The sequence below is a fragment of the Tamandua tetradactyla genome, chromosome 2 (genome assembly GCF_023851605.1).
Source record: "Tamandua tetradactyla isolate mTamTet1 chromosome 2, mTamTet1.pri, whole genome shotgun sequence".
In the NCBI taxonomy this organism is placed as follows: domain Eukaryota; kingdom Metazoa; phylum Chordata; class Mammalia; order Pilosa; family Myrmecophagidae; genus Tamandua; species Tamandua tetradactyla.
Window position 1 is genome coordinate 196,490,164 of NC_135328.1, and position 22,307 is coordinate 196,512,470.

Consider the following 22,307-nt stretch of genomic DNA (forward strand, 5'->3'; position numbering starts at 1 on the left):
TTGGAGAGACAGTGCAGGCAGCAGAAGCAAGGAGGCTTCTAGGATAGTGGTGATGTTCTCTTGTTTGACTTGGGTGCTAGCCCCATTGGTGTGCTCACTTTAGGAAAGTTCATCTGCCTGCACACCTATGCTTTGTGTACTTTCCTCAAGGTAAATTTTACTTTACATTCTGCTATAATAAAAGCTTGTTTAAAAAAAAATAATAAGCCTAAGGTCTATATTTACCAAAATGCCCAGAATATGCCAGAGAGATGGGTGCAGCTGCAGTCACATCAGACAGACACATCTGACTTATTGTAAATTTGCAAAGCATTCGTTGTTGAATGATGAATGAATGAATGAACTGACAACCACATGTACCGCTAAGTAAACCAAGGAATGACTGAATGAATTAATGAATGAAAGAGCACATTCATGAATGAATGAATGAACTAGTGAAATAAAGGATGAAAGAATGAAGAAATCACTCCTTGCTGAGTGAGAAACAGTGCATAAATGAACAGGAAAAAAAATGAAAGGACAATCAAAGGAAGTAGGCATCATTAAAACAAAGTGGAAATCAAGAGATACATTAATACATGAATGTGTGAATAAATGAATGAAAGAAATAAGAAATCAATGGGGAAAAATTAGTGAAAAATGGGGTGCAAGGGCAGTTCAGTAGTAGAATTCTCATCTGACATGTGGGAGACCTGGGTTTGATTCCCAGTCTATGCACTTCCCAAAAAACAAACAAGCCAAACAAACAAACAAAAATTCAATAAATGTGCTGCAATAACAGAACACTCATATGAAAAAATAATGAAATGTGACCCTGCCATACAGCATACAAAAAAAAAATTGGTGAAAGAAGCAAATGAATGCATGAATAGATTTAAGAACATAAAAAATAAGCAAATGGGGATGACATCATCAACATGACAACATAAGACATCTACTGAAACCTCTCTCCAGAAAATCAGCAAAAATAGGGACAAATCTCATTTGCTCACAACCAAGAAGGAAGACCCCACAAACACTGAATCCAAGAAAGAGAAAAATATCAGGTAGGAAACTTCCATCTCAAAAGATTGGTCCTCTTTCCTCCCCCTCACTCAGGCTCACACAGCTTGGGAAGTGCCCAGAGGCACTTTTCTCGGGGAAATGATTGACACCACAATGCCACAAACATGCATCAGGGGTGTCCTAGAAGGGGAAGAGAAAGGAAAAGGGCCAGGAAGAATATTTGAGAAAGTCAAGGATGAAAATTTCCCAACCTTCATAGAAGTCATAAATATGCAAATTCGAGAAACCCAATGTACCCCAAACAGAATCAATCCAAATAGACCCACTTCAAGACACATACTAATCAGACTGCCAAATGTCAGAGAGAAGGATTAACCATATGCTAGCACAAAACAGGTTTTGATAAATTTTCAAAGATTGAAATTATACAAAGTACTTAAATCATAATGGAATGAAGCTGGAAATTAATAACAACTAGAAAACCAGAAAATTCACAAATGTATGGAGATTAAACACACTCTTAAACAATCAGTGTGTCAAAGAAGAAATTGTAAGAGAAATCAGTAAATATCTCGAGACAAATTAAAATGAAATAGATATATTGATCAATGGAATTGAATTGAGAGTTCAGAAATAGAACCTTAGATTTATGGTTAATCGATTTTTGACAAGGCTCCCATGTCCAAAAGAACGAAAGAAGACCCCTGCCTCACACTCACTGCAAAAATTAACTAAAAATGGATCAAAGACCTAAATATAAGAGCTAGTATCATAAAACTCCTAGAAGAAATGTAGGGCAACTTCTTCAAGATCTAGTGACAGTCCTCTCGCTTCTCTCACCTCTGTCTTTGTGAAAGTGTCCGCATGTCCTCTCACATGTGTTATCAATAAATTTTCTACCTCCTTACTCCAAGAAAAAAAAGATCTAGTGATAGGCAGTTTTTTTCTTAGACCTTACACCCAAAGTACAAGCAACGAAAGAAAAAATACATAAATGGGACCTCCTGAAAACTGAATACTTCTGTGCTTCAAAGGACTTTGTCAAAAGGGTGAAAAGGCAGCTGGCTCAATGGGAGAAAATAATTGGGAACCACATACCTAATAAAGGTTTGATATCCAGACTATAAAAAGAAATTCTAAATCAACAATAAAAAGGCAAACAGCCTAATTGAAAAACGAATATGAATAGACATTTTTCCAAAGAGGAAATACAAATGGCTAAAAAGCACATGAAAATAATGCTCAACATCACTAGCTATTAGGGAAATGCACATCGAAACCACATTAAGATATCATTTCACACCTACTAGAATGGCCACTATTAAAAAGGAAACTCCAATTGTTAGAGAGGATGTGGAGAAATAGGAACGCTATTCCACTGCTGGTGGAAGTATTAAATGGTGCAGCCGCTGTAGAGGATGGTTTAGCCATTCTCAGAAAGCCAAGTGTAGAGTTGCCTTACAACCCAGCAATCTTGCCACTCTATCTATACCCAGGAGATCTGAAAGCAGCGATGAGAACAGACATTTGCACACTAATGTTCATAGCGACATTTTTCACAATTGTCAAAAGATGGAAACAACCCAAGTGTCCATCCATAGATGCATGAATAAACAAAATGTAGTATATACACATGATGGAACATTATTCAGCCATAGGAAGAAATGAAGTCCTGATGCATGCGACCACGTGGATGAAACTTGAGGACATTTATGTTAAGTGAGATAAGCCCTACGCAAAAGGACAAATATTGTATAATCTCCCTAATATGAACTAATTATAAAATGTAAACTGATGAAAATAAAATCTAGAATATCGGTTACTAGGATATAGACTGAGGCTAAAGAATGGAGAGTGGATGCTTAATGTGTGCAGAATGGTTAGCTAGGTTGAACTGAAACGTTTGGAAATGGATGGAGGTGCTGGTAGCACATTACTGTGAGTGTAATTCACAGTGTTAAATTGCAGGTGAAGTGGTTGAAAGGGGAAGTGAAGAGTCATATATGTCGCCAGAAGACAAGCTGGAGATTAAAACATGGGGATGTAGTGGACAATGACTGTGATTAAAAATACAAATATAAAAAATTCTTCCATGAACTAGAGCAAATGTACAATACCATTACAGGGAGTTAATAATAGAGGGGTATTTGGGGAAAAAATGCACCTATCGCAAACTATGAAATATAGTCAATACTAATATCTTAATATTCTTTCATCAACAGTTACAAATATACCACACCTATACTAGGAGTCAATAATAGAAGGGAGATAAGAGATACAGGATGTTTTCAGTTTTCTTTTTATTTCTTTTTCTGGAGTAATGAAAATGCTCTAAAACTGATCATGCTTATGAATGCACAACTATGTGATGATATTGTGAGCCATTGAATGTATCCTTCGGAAGGTTCATACAGTGTGTGAATATATAAAATTACATTTAAAAATAAGTGTATGGGGCGGGCCGCGGTGGCTCAGCGGGCAAAGTGCTTGCCTGCCATGCCGGAGGACCTCGGTTCGATTCCCGGCCCCAGCCCATGTAAAAAACAAACAAATAAACAAAATACAATAAAACAAGAAAATGTTTAAAGATGTTTCCCTTTCTTCCTCCCTTCCTTCCTTCTTTCTCTCTGTCTTTCCTTCCCTTCCTCCCTCTCTCTTTAAAAAAAAAAAAAAAAAAAAAAAATAAGTGTATGAATAATTATACAAATGGACAAATGTGTTCTGGCTGGACTTGATGGGGAGTACATTGTAGAGCAGAAACTCCTCGCTCCAAGGAAAGTCTCCCCATTCAGAACCCTGGGACCAGCCACATTCCTTTCAGGGAAGGTTCCTAAGTGATTTCAATTCAGATGTAATAAGAATATGATTGAACAAATATCACTAATGCCACTGGGCATGCCGATCTCTTGCCAGGATTAAGTCTGGGTTCTGTGGAAATAACCAAATGGAATTGACTGTGTTGTTTTCCCAATGAGGTTGCAGATAATTACCTATTATGCAGCAAAACCTCAGCATGATTTTAATAATCGCTATTTAAATAACACAATTTTCACCATCTCCTGACAAATTAACCTCTGGGAAGTGTAATTAACGTTGGCCTGGGAAGGCTTGCGGGTGGCCTGCAAACGAAGAATGGGGTGGAAGCTGCCCCTGTGATCGCCCTGGGGCTGGGGGAGGCTGTGGGCAGAGCTCAGGTTCACAGACTCAGAAAATGTGGGGCCAGGACCTCAGGCAAGTCCCCATCTGGGCCTCAGTCACCTCCCCTGTAAAATGAGGGTGGCTCCCCAACTATTGGGGGAATACTGGGGAGCTCTCACTCCAGACCTGCATCAGAGTCAGAACTGGTCCTCCCCAACGGTGCCCCCTCATCACAGGGTAACGGGTCTCGTCTTGGAAGAAGAGGAGACTACATCCCATGCCTCAACACGTCCTCAACCCCCAGCTCAATACCTGGCACCTAGTAGGTGCTCAACTAACGTTGGCCAAAGAAATGAATTCACCTTATCATATAGTGTGTATTTTACAAACTGCCTTAAATTCCTTTGTAAACAGACTGACAAAAAACCAGACAGCCAGGCCCCCCTTGTGGTTGCTCAGCTCCCCCTCACTTCCAGGCCACCATTCTCTCTTCCTCCACCAGTGGCTGTCTAACTCGGTCCCTCCCTCACTTCTAGCAGCTGCCTCTAGCATGGGCCTAAAGAGTTTAGGAAAATAACTATCAGTGGGCTTTGAATGAGGGGCCAAGGGGGGGTCTCTTTGGAATAGAAGGGTGATCCTGGCATAGAGCCAGCTGGGACAAGAGGTCAGCCCAGACGTCTAGCAAATAGCCCAGCCCTTGTCTTATACTGCCCACAGGGGGACAGCAACCTACCCTAGTCCCCTGCAATGACTGAAAGAGTTGGGAATGGAAACCAAGTCCCCTGACAACTGACTCAACGACGATGCTGCTGTCCTATCACATGACTTTGGATGCTGGATATCTAATTTATCATTTCTTATTCTAGAATTTCTTGCTGCTTCCAGAAGAGATGGAACCTGCTAGAGAAGGACAGTACAGGAGGAGGCAGGAGATAACCAGTGCTAAGGCAGGTGGACTTTCTCCCATAAGAACCGAGGAGCAGGTGGGGTTTCAGAGGTGGGAGTGCTACAGTCAGACCCACAAGGCAAGTGATGCCTCCACTTGGCAGGGCGGCCAGGAACCCAGAGGGCGCCCCTGGACAGCCCCCACGGGGTATAGCCACGAGTTACCTTGGGGCCTCTCGTCCCAACAACTAGTTGTGGAACCCCCAACTAGTCTCCAAATTTATAGGTCTTCCAACTTCAGCTGATGGACCTGGGCACAGAAATCCAGTGACTATCCCAGCAGTCATCTAGTTGGGCTCTGCCCAGTGGGAATATCCTGACTTGGATCCCTGCCTCCTTCCCCAACCCCCCCCCCCCCCCACCCAGAGCAAGTCCAGCCTTACAGGGGCAGCCCTAGCAGGTGCCCCAGGAGCTGGATCAAGAGATATCTGCTCCCCTTTACAAGCCCCCAAGGACATCTCTGGGCCACCTGAGGGTGGAGGAACCACAGGCAGCCCAGGGACCTCTTCTTAAGTTTGCTACATTGTTCTAATTGTCCTTCATCATTACAAATTGCTCCTAGATATGAGGGGAGGGGGAGTTACAAAAATAAAAGAGGAATAGAAGCATTCCTATGAAATGAGGTCAAATTCCTTTGACAGAATTAAATGTGGGCATTTGGCATGTCATTTTTACGTGACACACTGACTCCTACTATGGTGGATTCTTCAATAATGAAGGGACTGGAGGTTTCTGACTGTTACGGTGGTATCACGATTTTGGCTTCTCAGATGTCTACGTTCAGACGAGTCTCACACCTTCACAGGACAGGAAACAAATCTTCACTGTTGTCAGTGTCACAGGATCCCTTTCAGATCTCTTTCTTAATAAATGTGGAACCTCATGAGAAACTTCGGGAGGGATACAGAGATGGTTAAAGAGGAAGAGCCAATTGGTCCCATGGAGGGAGGATGATGGTGGCATAATAATATTTATTATTCAAATTAATTCACAGTAAATGTCATAGCTCACATCTACTGAGAGGTTCTATGTACCAGGCATTGTTCTGTGTACTAATCTATGTCGTCTTCACAACAAACTCATAAGGTAAGTACCATTATCATCCCCATTTGCAGATGAAAAAACTGAGGCACAGAGGAATCAAGTCAACCAAGGAAAGGCCGATGGGTAGAGTGTGTGGCACAGACTTGGGAGTCAAGTGGGCCAGAGTTTATATTACCATTTGGCCCTTCACCAGCCATGTGACCTTGAAACAAATGACTCCATGTCTCTGAGCCTCAGTTTTCTTTCTGTAAAATGGGAGGATGAGATATGACATGTTCAGGACCTGGGGTGAGGGAGGAGCTGGAAAGATGAGATGCCCATCTCCTTCCCTGAAGCCGGAGTGAGTGACAAGCACCGCGCCAGTTGGCTCCAGGCACATTCAGTTCTGGGGACGCCTAGAGGAAGACACCAGTCTCTTCGCAAGAGATGAATTGTGAGACACCTTCTGGGGACTGCAGAATGACCAGAGACACGTAATCCAGTGTCATTTCCCAGGAACAAACTCCATCCCAGCAGGGAGTGATCGATGCTCAACACCTATTCTGAAAATCTGTTTAGCAGAAGAGTCCACAGTCAAGACAAGAATCTCGGTAAACGCCTAGGAGCAAAAGCAATGGATTGTGTAGGTGTATGTTTCATCACTTAAGAGGCCACCAGACTGTTTCCCATGGTAGTTGTAACATTTTGCATTCCCACCAGCAGTGCCTGAGTGTTCCAGTTTCTCCATATCTTCGCCGATACGTTTTATTTTCAGTCTGTTGCACTTTAGCCGTTCTAGCGGCTGTGTAATGGCGCCACGTTAGGGCTTTAATTTGCATTTCCTTGATGACTAACGATGTTGAGCATCTTTTCTTGTGTTTATTGGCCATTCATATATCTTCTTCTTTGATTACTTTTTAATGAAAACACATTTGCATCCAAACTGAAATTATATTGTCAGCAGTTAATTATCACTTGTCAAACAAGTGTGTGCCCAGATTGTGGGTTTAATTTTCATGTAGGTTTGCAAACGCCTCCTTCTTTATATTTGATGAGAGCGCTCTGAAAAAAGAGACATTTATTGTTGGAAATGGTGCTTTTTTAAAAAGCGGTTTTAAAAATAAATAGGTTTCCTTGGTATTCTGAGTCAGGGCTCTTTGCAAGGAACAGAAAATCATTTAGTTTAGTTTAGGCAAAGAGAAATTGCGTGGAGGGGCATTTTACCAGGTTCCAAAGCGTGTGCTTGTTGGTATAGGGGAAGGTTCTCTTGGAACTTGCAGACAACCGGGCCTCCCCAGAAACTAGAACTGGGAGCTGAAACTTCCAGCGGGACCCCAGGCAGCCACCCACCCACCCAACCTGGGGCTCATTGCAGCTTCTCCCTGTGCATCTGTTTCATTCTTGTTTCTAAGGCCAGCTTTCCCCTGCTGCTCTCCTCTGGGTGCAGGAGTGACTGCCCCTCCTCTCTGACATACACATCCGCAGGTAAAGAACCAGCAGACACTGGCCTGACCGGTGGGTCACAGCCTCGTGGGGCCACCAGCCCCCAGTGCCCTGGCAGGTTCGAGCCTCTCTTGTCCATCTGCCTCCAGGGCCCATCCTTGCCTGGCCGGGTTGCGGAGGCTGTGTCTATGGTGCATGCCCCCACGCAAGCAGAACTCGATGTCCAGAGACCTCTCTGGCCCAGAAGCCCAGAAGGGCAGTGTCTGTGCCTGTCACTCAGCAGCAGGCAGTGGGGAGGGCAGGAGGCCCGCGGCTAGGGGTGATGGGGATGCAGAATCCATTCTCAATGCCTAGAAGACCAGTCAGGTCAGCTCCACCCTCTTGCATCCCCTCTGTCCAAAGGAGAGCTGGGTGGGCAGGGAACAGGGGCCAGGGGTTGAATTGACACTCACACATATACTCCACTCTCCTCTGCCTTACAAGCCTTGAGGCCTCATCGCCCCCCACCCCTCAGAACAGGATTCTAAAGCTCCCTCTGCCTCTGACACAGGAACCTGATCTGTGTGGGGGGTGAGTGCATCTCTGTGCATCAGGAAGGGGGGAGGGTGTTTGTATATGAGTCCCGTGTATCTGCGTGAGTCTGTGGGGGTGGGTAGGCGTGCCTCTCTGTGTGTGCCTGTGTGTGTACTGCACGTCTGCACACCCATATGCACATCTGGAGGGGTTTGGGAGGAACCCACGGGGGACACCAAGATCCAGGACCCAGCAGAGCCAAAGCCTCCGGCCCTCGGTCCAGAGCTCCTTCTCCTGCCCAGCCTGCCGCCCACTACCTAGGAGGATTAGGGACCCCCTGCCCCTCCGGGCCCCTAGACCACCTCTTCCTCCATCTCCAGCTATAATTGATGCAAATGCTGTTCTAATTTCTCATCACTTCCTGTAATTTGCAAAATGGTTTCTTTGGTTCCTGTAAAGGGAGATACAGTCAGCTCTGCTATGTCTCCCCCTCTCCTCTCCCTGGAGACTCTTTATGAAAATGATGTGGCGAAAAGTGTGGTCTTTAGTTAAGCAGAAAGGAAAAATAATAATAATAAAGCATCATGCGAGGGAAGGAGGATGGGGAGAAGAGAAAGGCAACCACGAAGCATGATAGTGATTACAGGATGATGATGTGAGCAAGTCATTGAACCAAATTATTTCCTAACTAAGGATTAGCTCTGTTCATTTCTTAATAGACTAACCTCACCATCCCCTGTGATAGGAATGTTTTTCTTTTCTTTCCTCTATCTAGCCCTGGGGGCTTCAGTTCCCCATAATCCCTGCCTAAGAAAATGAGGCTGATGCCAGCAGAAAACTCAGACTGTTCCGTGGAAAAGCAGAATTGCTCCGAGGAACCTTCCATCGGGCTATGAGCAGAGGCAGAACTTGGCCATGCAGGGGGCAGGGGCCAAATTTGGCCCAGATGTCCCTGGAGATGGTGACGGAGGCCAGAGCAACTCTGTCTGCCTCTGACCCTTCCCTGCCCACGTGCGTGCTCGGCCTCTCCTGTTGGGGACACTGGCGGTTCTCCTACAGCCTCTCCCAGCACAGGGCACCCAGGGTTCTCTTCCTTTTACTATGATTTTTGATCTGGCCTTGCATAAAGATAACTATTTCACGACTTCCCCGGGGTTTGGTGGGCACCTGGGAACTGGTCATGCTTACAACAGCCCCCACCCTTTCCGCTGCTCCTGGGAAGGGTCTGGTCCCCTCCAGGCCCCTGTGGAGCCTCTGATGTGCTGCCCCAAATGAGAGCCCCTGGTGGGAGGGCGAGCTCCGCCCCGCCCTGCCTCCACACTGCAGAGGTCCCAGGCTGTCCCCTGCCCTAATAAAGGGTGGCCCGGCACCGGGTCCTTCGTTTCACCAAACTCCTCACAAATCCCCCTTGCTGAAGAGTGCGTGGGGAAGATGTCACCATGACCACCTGATCACCCTTTAACCAGCAGGGCTCCCAAATAGTGCACCTCGGAGGAAAGGTGAGCGCAAAGCCTGCAGGCGGGACCCTGCGGAGGGCTGTGGGGCAGGAAGGACCCCGCAGGTGGAGCCAGGGCTGAGGGGACGTGGGGTGGGCCGGGAGGTGTGGGGCGGGGACTGCGGGGCCCGAGTCACTGTCGGCGGGACTGTGCCGGGGGGTGGGGGGGTGGGGGGGTGGGGGGGTGGGGGGGTGGGGGGGGTGGGGGGGGGGGGGGGGGGGTGGGGGGGTGGGGGGGTGGGGGGGGTGGGGGGTGGGGGGGGTGGGGCATTGGGAGCAGAGGCAGCTCCGCCCTGAGCCGCACGGGGTCCCCGGGGGCTGCTGAGAGCGGCAGGGGCAGGGCGGGCGGGGCGCGGACCACCCAGGTGGCTGCAGGTGAGGGCGGGGTGACGGCGGCTCGGACCAGGTGGTAGTCAGGAGAGCGCGACAAGAAAGCGGATCCGGGTGAGCTTCAAGGTCGCGCCAGCAGGACTGGAGCATGGCCCAGGGCCTTGGTGTCAGGGGTACCCAAATGACTTGGGGCCAGTGGGATGTGAATAGAGGTGGTGAGGTTGCTTCCAGGAGGGAGCTTTCAAGAGCCAGTGCCCAGTCTCCCGTCCTTTCTTCTTCCGCAGCCGTGCTTGGAGAAGCCCATGTTGAGACGTTGACATTTGGTGGTGGTGGAGGCTCCATCTGCTGAGCCCCTGGGTGTCTGTGATGAACAAGCCCTCCTCTCTTGTTGAATGCTAGACACACGTGGCAAGAGTGAGGAATCACTTTTGCCGTTTCTTAGGGGGTTGTTTGTTACCGCACTGTATCCTAGCTTATTCTGACAGTTACATGGAAATGAAAATGAGCATCGATTATAAAAACATATATGCGTAGACAATGGAATGAAAAAGATAGCAACACTTTAACAGCCAGTATCTTTGGGTTGCCAGGTGATTTATACACCTTCCTGTTTACCTTCCTGCACTTTCTAAATGCTTCACAATAATTATACATGACTTATACTAAGGGGGAAAAGTCAAACTTATTGAAAAGAGTAACTGGGTCCCGGCTGCAATTCTCTCCCTCATCCCTGGCTCTGTCATTGGCATCTGTCCCACCCACTCAGCCCTTTATTACAGATCGTTCTGTTCTCTGATTGTCCACCCTGCATAATTCAGCACAGTCACATACTGTCTTGTTCTCAAACGTGTAATTTAGTGTATTCTGGCCTTGGTTTCTTCATCACTGAGTGCAGTGGCGACAGGGAAGGAATCTTGGGGCCCCTCAACGCCGTCACTCCCCTGGGCTGGAAGCAATAAACGCCAGCTCTGGTTTGGCCCTTACTATGCACCAGACCCTGTGCATTAATTCATTTAAGCATGTCAACACCTCTATTAAAGGATCACTGAAGTTCTCCCCCCATTTTGCCGGTTAAAAAACTGAAGCATGTTGAGGTGTAAAAACTTGTCCTAAGTGACACAGCATGAAAGTGAGGGAGCCGGGCTTTGAACCTGGCGGTCTGCTCCCCACTCCTGCTCTATTGAGTGTGGGGTCTTTGCTCTGTCCAGCCCCGGTGCTGGGGGCTTGGTGCACAAAGACCGGACGGCAATAACAACAACGACAACAATAACAGTACCCCAAGAGTCAACACACGTCAAGAGCTTGTTGAGCTCCATGTACCCAACACACGTCAGGTCCTTGAGTCCCCACTGTGTGCCATGCAGCACAGACCATGGCTGTCACCATTTTACAGATGAGGATCTGAGGCACAGAAAGGCCAAGAGTTTTCCCCAGAGTCCCAACCCCTGGTGCACCCAGGAAGTGCCACTGAGCCCAGGCATCTGCCTCCAGCAGACACAACCTCAGCAAATCCTCACCAGACCCGTCTTGGTCAGTATCATTGTGCCCATTTCACAGAGGGGAAAATCGATGCGGCTCATGGAGGCTAAGCCACTTACCAGTATCCGTAATAATGACAGAGTCCCTCCCTATGCAGCACAGGTAAGTCTAGCATCCCCCCATAAGATAGATGCTATTACTATCAACTCATACTTGAGGGGACAGGGCTCAGAGAGGTAGAATAACATGCCTGGGGTCGCACAGCGAGGAAGTGGTAGGGTGGGACTGCAAACCAAAGTCATCCAAAGCCTGGAGCAGGCTGCTTCTCTCCTCCTGTGCCACTGGGGTTTGGAGGCAGAGGGCAGCTGCCCAGCAGGAGCCCCTCAGGCGTCTGCATTCAGATTCTGTCCCAAGAGCAGGGAGGGGAGGGCTTGTGAGGGCTCAGAGGAGGAAAGGGTGATGGGAGCCTGGGAGAGAAACAGCCAATGCCCAGGGCCTGTGTGGGCTCCCTGCACGGCCGCAGGTGCACAGTCCAGGGCTCTGGAGGGTAGGGGCAGCACCCTCTGCCCACGTGAGCCAGAGCGAGCCCCTTTGAAACTGCGGCCTAAGCTCTCGGCCAACTGGAGGCCTGTGGTGCAGCCGGGGTGACCAGCTGTCCGTCAGTGAGGAGCGCCAACTCACCGTCTAAACCCAGGCTGGGGTTCACCACCCAGCATAATCGTTCTAATTGCCACTATCATGGCTAATAAGGCTCCTGAGGTGACAGCCATAAACTCAGGAAGCCTGAAGTGGCCCTGCAAAGGGACAGGCCTCGGATGGTTTGGATGTGATTGAAAAGGGGAGCAGGACTGTACTGGAAGCTTCAGGTCTGTTCCCGGGGGGGGGGGGGGGGGGGGGGCATTTCACAGGGTCATAGGAGACCACTCTCAGGGAATATTAGAATCAGATCACATTAAAACAAACTTGAATAATAAATATTCTAATCTTTGAAGAGAGAGATGCAGGACATAAAGATAATAAAATAGTCAAAATCTCAAAGTAAAGTTCACAAACAGTGAAACAGTAAGATGTAAGGATGGGACCTACAAGAGCCCTATTACATTAGTATCACAGAACCCCGGAGTCGGGACTTCAGCCCCTTGGACTCAGTGAGGCCAGAGCAGAGTGAGACTGGGAGCCAGGAGCAGGGGTTTCGGGACAGATCAGGATTCAGCCCGTCCATCTATCATCCACTTAAAAATCTATCTTCACCTACTCGTTGGTATCTAAATATCTAACATCTATCCGTCTGTCTGTCCATCCATCTGTTTATCTGTACATCTAGGCATCTAAATGCCTATATATCATCTATCTAATCAGGGCTGGAAGGATGTCACCACGCCCATCTAAATCGGGGGTCCTCATCTCATGCTACACCTTAGAATCATGTGCCTAAAACAACCCTGATATCTGCCCCTCCCTAACCCCCTTTCAACAGACGAGGAAACAGAGGCTCTGAGAGCTGAAGAATGAAGAGGTAGAGTGAGACGTCAACCCAGGCTTGTCAAGGCCAAAGCTCTAACCACTGCCCCGCACTGCCTCCACATCTCCTGCTCCTGGGACACCCCCCATCAGGCACTGACCCCCAGGGACTCTCGTCATTTACTGACCCCACCTTCTGAAGGAGCTATGATACGGACCCCCCCTCCCTCTCTCTGCGTCCCTCGCCCTCAGCTTGGGGACCTCACACATGATGCAGAGACATAAACATCTGCTTGCTGCCCCCGGGGGTGGTGCAGGGACAGCCTCTCTGGGTAAGCTCAGCCTCCGCCCAGCCTCTGCATGTGTGATTCCCAGGTGTCCACAGGACCCCCCATTCCAGTTCTCCTCTCCGTCACCCTCTCAGCGATGTCTTCCCTGACCCCCATAATCCTTCCTACTCCTTCCCTCTCACCCCTCCTACCCACTTTATGGCTCTCCCGGTGCTTATCACTGCCTGGCCCTGTCATCTGCATTTATTTCTCTGTTCTCCATCCCCCACCAGCACACCAGCGGAATCCCCGGTGCCCGGAACAGGGCCTGCACATGTGGGCACTCAGGAAACTGCCGGGTGATAGAATGGGCAAATGGGCCTCAGTTTCCCCACCTGTGAAATGGGGAAGTCACTCTCCATAGTCTCCAGGCCGGCTCGCTGGGAAGCCAGGAGGTCCAGGAAGCCTGGGAAGGGCAGGGGCCGACGCAGGCCTGAGGGGGAGCGGGCAGCAGGGACGGCCGAGGCCTCCCCAGCAGGGCTGCGCGGCAGGTTTCCCCTCACACTCGGTGCCCGGCTTCCAGCGCGGCGCTGGCGCGGAGCCCCGGGTGCGGTTATTAGGCTGTGGTATGCGTGTAGGTGTGTCCCTGTCGGAAGTGGGTTTTGCATATTTTGATGTATCTATAAATACGGGAGGTAATTATCCTCATCATATGCTTCTGTTCTGCACAAGGGTGTGTTTCCCAGAAGAACGCAAGCTGCCAATTCACGACCAGAAACAATGGCAGCCGTCCGACGACCACGCGTCCCGCCCGCTGATGACGTGGGACGTGGCCATTCATGGTCCCAGGATGGGGCAGCGGGCGGTGAGCAGATCTCCCCACACCACAGACATGTTCTGGGGTCCTGGGAGGCCGGGAGGGGCAGGGAACAGGGTCGGGAGAGAGGTCAGCTCCGGCCACCCGCCTGGAACCCGGTGAGGTCAGCAGGGCCGGGAGGGGTGTCTAAGCACTTGCCTTGAGCCGCTGCCCCAGAGATCCTGCAGGGCTGGGAGCCGGGCAGCTGGAATGCACCATCCTGGGCACAAGCCCTGTCTGCCCTCAGTGACGAGGGAGCGCCTCCCTGAGCCTCAGTTTCCCCGCTTGTGCAGTCAAGATGGAACAGCCCCCTCCTTACGGGGTGGTTTAAGGGTTAAACGAGACAGTACACGTCAAGGCTCTCGGGCACACAGAGGAAGTGTCCAAACACGAGAACTGCAGATCAAGTTATCGTCACCCCCAGGACTGTCGATATCCAGTGCCCATTTCACAGACACGGCCTAATGGCTGTGACAGCTGATGGTTATCACCCCCGTGCCCCAGGCAGTACACCCACGATCCCATCCCATCTCACAGTCGCCCGGCCAGGCAGGTGCCGTCATGTCCACTCCACGGAGGGGGAGGCTGTGATGGGCCAAGTACTTCCCCATCACACAGCACGCAGGCACAGAGACTCGGAGCAGGGCCCTCTGTCCCCAGGGCCCGGGCTTGGCCACTACCTGAGTCACCACACTGGCCGGGACAAACAGGATGAGAGGATGGTGGACACATGTGGCTGCCCACTCACAGAGCTGTGGATTCGTTCTGCCACGGGACAGCAACATCCTCAGACCTCGTGGGCCCCTCCTCTAGCCCCAAGGATGAAACCAAACCCCGTGCCCCATTCCCTCTTTTTGGGGTTCACGTGTTTATTTTATTAATTTTTAATATTATTTATTATAGTAAAATACACAAAACAAAAAACATTTTAACTGTTTTTAAGTGGGCAATTCTCTGACATTAACTACATTGAGAATACTGAATAACTTCCACCAATATTCCTAAAACACTTTCATCATCCCAATTAGAAACTCATACCCATTAAACAATAACGCACCCCCTTTCTCCCTTTTTCCCAACCTTGGTAACTACTGTTCTGCCTTCTGTCTCTATGGATTTGCTTATTGTAAGTATTCCATATGAGAGAAATCATTCAGTATTTGTTCCTTTGTGTCTGGCTTATTTCACTCATGTGATGTCTTCAAGTCTCATTCATGTTGTAGCATGACTTTTTTGAAAGAAGTTCAGCACTTCTTTTTTTCTTATGGCTAAATAAATGCTCCACTGTATGTATGGTGGCTTGAAGTTATGTGCCTCAGAAAAATACGTTCTTAATCTTAGCCCATACCAATGGGTAGTGAACCCATTGTAAATAGGTCCTTTTGATGCGTTACTTCAGTTAGGGTGTGGTCCAGCTGAGTTAGGTCGGCCATTAATCCGGGTTACTGATGACCTTTATAAACAGAGTCAGAGAGAGAGAGCCACAAGAACCAAGAAGCTGGAAGTCAATGGGACCTAGAATAGAAAGGAGATGCTGCCATATGTTTTGCATGTGATGGAAAAGCCAAGGTCCAAAGATCCCAGGAAGCCCATCCCAGAAAGTAAACCTCTTCAGGGAGAAGCCATCACCTTACTGACACCTCAACTGTGGACCTGTAACCTCAAAACTGTAAACCAGTAAATTCCCATTGCTTAAACCAACCCATTGCATGGTATTGGTTTTAGCAGCTAGGAAACTAAAACAGTATGCACAAACCACACTTTGTTATTCCATTCATCTGTTGATGGATTGCTTCCACTTGCTAGCTATTTTGAATAATACTGCTATGAGCACTGGTTTACAAATATCCATTTGAGTTTTCAAATCTTTTGGATAGATTCCTAGGAATGGAAATGCTGAGTCATATGGTAATTCAGTGTTTAATTTTCTGATGACCCACCAAACTTCCACAGTAGCTGCACCATTTTACATTCCCACCAACAATGTACAAAAAGTTTCTATTTCTCCACATCCTCACCAATGCTTGTTTTTTTTTTAATAATAATAATCATTTTAGTTGGTGTGAAGTAGTATCTCATTGTGGTTTTTATTTTAATTTCTCTAATGGCCAACAATGTAGAGCACCTTATTGCGTGTTTCTTGGCCACTTGTATATCTTCTTTGGAGAAATGTCTATTCAAATCCTTAGCATATTTTTTAATTGGGTTGTTTATCTTCTTTTGTTCTTGAGTGGTAGGAGTGCTTTAAATATTCTGGATATTAACCCCTTATCAGATAAATGGTTTCCAAATATTTTATCCCATTCTCTAGGTTATCTTTTCACTCTCTTGATAATGTCTTTTGATGCACAAAAGTTTTTGATTTTTATGAAGCCAGATTTATCTAATGTTTTGTTGTTGTTGTTGCTAATGTTTGCTGCAATAGTTGAGAATTTTACAATGTCTAGTACACAATGCTGAAGATGTTCCCCTATTTTCCTATAAGAATTTTACATGAGCTCTTATATTTAGGTCATTGATCCATTTTGAATTAATTTCTGAATATTGGGAGAGATAGAGTGCCACATATATTATTATTATTAATTATTATTATAAAATATAGAGTTCCCATGCACCACCCCACCACCAACACCTTGCATTAGTGTGGCACTTTTCTTACTGTTGATGCTAGCACTTTTTTATATATATTTGCACTATTTTTAAAAGTAGTTCACCTTGTTACAATTGATGAAAGATTATTAAGATAGTTCTGTGTATCATCCCTTACTTACATTATGTGTATTTTCCTATATCCAACCCTATTACTACCACCATGTATTAGTATCATATGTTTGTTATAATGCGTGAAAGAACATTCTTATAATTGTACTATTAACTATAGCCCATTGTCTATAATAGGTTTCACTGTGTGTATAGTCCTTTGTTTTATTTTTATTCTAACAATGTATAAAGATTCCTAAAGTTTCCTGTTTTAACCACATTCATTTATACAGTTTACTACTGTAGATTACACTCCCAATAATGTGCTACTATCACCACCACCCTTTCCAAACATTTACCACCAGCCTAAATAGAAAATTTGTACAAATTAAGCATCAACTCCCCATTATTTAACCCCAATCTATCTCCTGGTAACCAATATTCTAGACTCTAATTTTGTATGAATTTGCTTATTTTAATTAGGTCATAACCGTGAAATCACACAATATTTGTCCTATTGTGTCTGGCTTATTTTACCCAGCATAATGCCCTCCAGGTTCATCGATGTTGTCGCATGCATCAAGACTTCATTCCTTTTTACAGCTGAAGAATATTCCATCATGTGTATGTATCACATTTTGTTATCCATTCATTGATTGATGGACACTTGAGTTGCTTCCATCTTTAGCTACTGTGAACAATGCCACCATGAATCTCTGTTCTAGTTCCTGATTTCAGCTGATCTGTGTATATACCTAGCAGCGGGATTGCTGGATCATATGGTAATTCTATACTTAACTTCCTGAGGAACTACCAAACTATCTTTCACACCAGTTGCACCACATTACATTCCCAGTAGCAGTGAATGGGTGCTCCTGTTTCTGCACATCCTTTACAACACTTAAAGTTTTCTGGGTTTTTTTTTAATGGTGACCATTCTAGCAGGTGGGCAATGATATCTCATTGTGGTTTGATTTTCATTTCCCTAGTAGCTAGTGATGTCGAGCATCTTTTCGTGTACTTTTTAGCCATTTGTATTTCCTCTTTCGAGAAAAGTTTATTCAAGTCTTCTGCCCATTTTTTAATTGAATTACCTGTCTTTTTGTTGTTGTGTTGTAGGATTTCTTTATATATTCTGGATATTAAACCCTTATCAGATATGTGGTTTCCAAATATTTTCTCCAGTTAAGTAAGTTGTTTATTCACTTTCTTGGCAAAGTCATTTGATACACAAAAGTTTTTAATTTTGAGGTGGTCCCATTTATTTTTAATTCTGTTGCTTGTGCTTTGGGTATAAAGTCTAAGAAACCATTGCTTACCACAAGATCTTGAAGATACTTCCCTACATTTCCTTCTAGGAGTTTTATAGTCCAGGTTCTTATGCTTAGGTTTTTGAAATATTTTTAGTTAATTTTTATATAAGTTGTAAGATAGGGATCTTTCATTCTTTCCAGTTCTCCCAGTACCATTTGTAGAAGAGACTATTCTGTCCCAGTTGAGTGGACTTGGCAGCCTTGTCAAATATCAATTGGCCATAGATGTGAGAGTCTATTTCTGAACTCTCAATTTGATTCCATTGGTCAATATATCTATACTTATGCCAGTACTATGCTGTTTTGTTCAATGTAGCTTTGTAATATGCTTTAAAGCCAGGAACTATGGGTCCTCCAACTTCATTCTTCTTTTTCAAAATGTTTTGGCTATTCAGGGCCACTTGCCCTTCCAAATAAATTTGATAATTGGTTTTTCCATTTCTGCAAAGTAGGCTGGTAGAATTCTGATTGGGATAGCATTGAATCTGTAAATCAATTTGGGTAGAATTTACATCTTAATGGAATTCAATTTTCCAATCCATGAACATGAAATGCCCTTCCATTTATTTAGGTCTTCTTTGATTTCTTTTAGCAATGTTTCTAGTTTTTTATGTACAAGTCCTTTAAATCCTTGGTTAAATTTATTCCTAGATATTTTATTATTTTAGTTGCTTTTGTGAATGGAATGGGTCTTGATTTCTTCCTCAGACTATTCATACCTAGGGTATAGAAACACTACTGATTTTTGTATGTTAATCTTGCATCCTGCTGCTTTGCTGAATTCATTTATTAGCTCTAGGAACTTTGTCATAGATTTTGGGGCACTTTCTGTACGTAGATAAGGTCATGTCATACACGAACAGTGAAAGTTTTACTTCTTCCTTTCCAATTTGGATGCATTTTATTCCTTCTCTTGACTCACTTCCCTAGTTAGAACTTGTAGCACAATGTTGAATGACAGTGCTGACAGTGGACATCCTTGTCTTGTTCCAAATATCAGAGGGAAAGCTTTCAGACTTTCACCATTGAGTATGATGTTAGCTGAGAGTTTTCATATATGCCCATTATCATGTTGAAAAGTTTCCTACTGTTCTTATTTTCCAAAGTGTTTTTCTCAAGAAAGTGTGCTGTATATTCTCAAATACCTTTTCTGCATTAATCAAGATGATTATGTACTTTCCCCCCCTTCAATTTGTAAATATGGTGTATTACATTAATTGATTTTCTTATGTTGAACCACCTATGCATACCTGGAATAAAACATACTTGATCATGGTGCATAATTCTTTTAATGTGCTATTGGATTCAATTTGCAAGTATTTTGTTGAGGATTTTTGCACCTGTATTCATGAGATAAATTGATCTGTAATTTTCTTTTCTTGTAATGTCTTTTTCTGGCTTTGGTATTAGGGTGATGTTAGCCTCCTAGAGTGAATTGGGTACTATTTCCTCCTCTACAAATTTTGGAAGAGTTTGAGCAGGACTGAAATTAATACTCCTTGGAATGAATGGTAGAAATCATCTGGGAAGTCATCTGGTCCTGGGCTTTTCTTGGTTGGTAGGTTTTTGATGACTGATTCTATTTCTTTACTTATGATTGGTCTGTTGAGGTCTTCTATTTCTTCTAGAGTCAGTGTAAGTAGTTCGCAGTTTCTAGGGATTTGACCGTTTCATCTAAGTTGTCTAATTTGTTGTCTTGCAGTTGTTCATAGTATCCTCTTATGATCCTTCTTATTTCTGTGGGGTTAGCAGTAATATCCCCTTTCTCACTTCTGAATGTATTTGCATCTTCTCTCTTTTTTTCTTTGTCAGTCTAGCTAAGGGTCTTGTTCCAAATATCCGAGGGAAAGCTTTCAGACTTTCACCATTGAGTATGATGTTAGCTGAGGGTTTTCATATATGCCCATTATCATGTTGAAAAAGTTTCCTACTATTTTTTTGAGAAGATTATTGATCTTCTCAAAGAACCAACTTTTGGTTTTGTTCATTCTCTCTATTTTTTTATTCTCAATGTCATTTTTTTTGCTCTGATCTTTGTTTATTTCCTTCAGCTTGTTTTTGGATTAGTTTGCTGTTCATTTTATAGTTCCTCCTGATGTGCAATTAAATCTTTGATTTTAGCTCTTTCTCTTTTTTAATGTAAGCATTTAGGGCTATAAATTTCCTTCTCATCACTGCCTTTGCTGCATCCCATACATTTTAATATGTTGTGTTCTCATTTTCATTTATCTCAAGATATTTACTGATCTGTCTTGCATTTTCTTCTCTGAGCCACTGATTGTTTAAGAATATATTGTTTAACTTCCATATATTTATTTTAATTTTCCAGTTGTAAACCTGTTATTTGACTTCCCAGCTTCATTTCATTATGGCCAGAGAAAAGGCATTGTATAGTTTCAATCTTTTTAAATTTATTGAGATTTGTTTTGTGACACAACGTGAGGTCTATCCTGGAGAATGACCCATGCGCAGTTGAGAAGACTGTGTATCCTGCTGTTAGGGCATGCAATGTTCTGTATATATCTGTTAAGTCTAATTCATTTATCATATTATTCAAGTTCTCTGTTTCCTTACTGTCCCTCTGTCTAGATGCTCTATCTATTGATGAGAGTGGGGTATTGAAGTCTCCAATTAATATTGTAAAGGTATCTCTTTCTCCCTTCAGTTATTCCAGTGTTTGCTTCATGTATTTTGGGGCTCATGATTAGGTGAATAAATATTTATAATTATTATTTATTCCTGGTGGATTGCCCCTTCTATTAATATATAACTGTCCTTCTTTGTTTCTTATAATAGTTTTCCATTTAAAGTTTATTTTGTCCAATATTAGTAAAGCTACCCAAGCTCTTTTTCCAAACCTTTCCCTTTCAGCCTGTTTTTGTATTTGAGTCTAAGGCGAGTCTCTTGTACACCGCATATAGTTAGAACATACTTTTTTATCCATTCTTCCAATCTCTGCATTTGATTGGGGAGTTTAACCCATTAATAGCCAATGTTATTATTGTAAATGCAGTATTTAATTCAGCCATTTCATCTTTCAGTTTTTGTCATATCTTTTTTGTCTCTTGTTTTACCTTTTTAATTACCCTTACTAATAATCTTCATTTTTTCTTCACTCTACTCCAAGCCTCTCTCTCCTCCTTTCCCCTTGCAGAATTCCCTTTAATATTCCTTGTAGAGCAGACTTCATGCTGATGAACTTGCTCTGTTTCTGTTTCTCTATAAATATGTTTAGTGCTCCCTCATTTTTGAAGGACAGTTTTACTGGATAAAGAATTTGGGGCTACAAGTTTTTCTTTTTCAGTACCTTAAATAAATCATGCCACTGCCTTCTCACATCCATGGTTTCTAGTGAAAAATCAGCACCTAGTCCTATTGAAGATCCTTGTATGTGATGAATTGCTTTTCTCTTGCTGGTTTCAGGATTCTCTCTTTATCTTTGACATTCTGACATCCTGATTAGTATGTGCCTTGGAGTAGATCTATTGGGATTTATTCTGCTTGGAGTATGTGATGCTTCTTGGACATGTATATTTAAGTATTTCATAAGAGTTGGGAATTTTTAGGCCATTATTTCCTCAAATATTCTTTCTGTCCCTTTGCCCTTCTCTTCTCCTTCTGGGACAACACGATGCATATTTTTGTGTCCTTCGTGCTATCATTCATATCCGTGAGACTCTGCTCAATTTTTTTCCCTTCTTTTCTGTATCTGTCCTTCTGTCTGTAAGATTTTGATTGTCCTGTCTTCTAGTTTGCTCATTTTTCTTCTGCCTAGAGGCACACAACAAATCGCTGTGTTTTGTTTCTTTTTAGGCCTTCAAATCCTTCTTTATGCTTACAGTGTCCTTTTAATAGCCTTTATCTCTTTGGCCCATATTTTCCTTCATCTCTTTGAATTGATTTAGGAGATTTGTTTGAATATCTTTCAGTAATTGTTCCAAATTCTGTGTCTCCTCTGAAGTTTTCATTTGTTCCCTTGATTGAGCCATATCTTCTTGTTTCTTAGTATGACCTGTAATTTTTTGCTTAGATGTGTAGACATTTTATTATCTTGATGAGTTTACTCTGAAGATCAGTTTCTCTGTCTTGCCTAGAGTTTTATTGTTGATTGGCTTTGTATTAAGGCTCTTCTTTGACATTTGTTTTAAATTATTCTATACATTTAGAATGGCCTGTGATTAACTGATAAGATTTTTCTCAGCTCTTCTCCATTTGATTCTTGCCCTGGATATGCAGTACAATTTTTTTTCAGTAAAAAAAAAAAAAAAAAAAAAAAGGCTTATACTTGGGTGCACAGGTGGTTCAATTGTAGAATGCTTGTCTTCCATGTGGGAGAC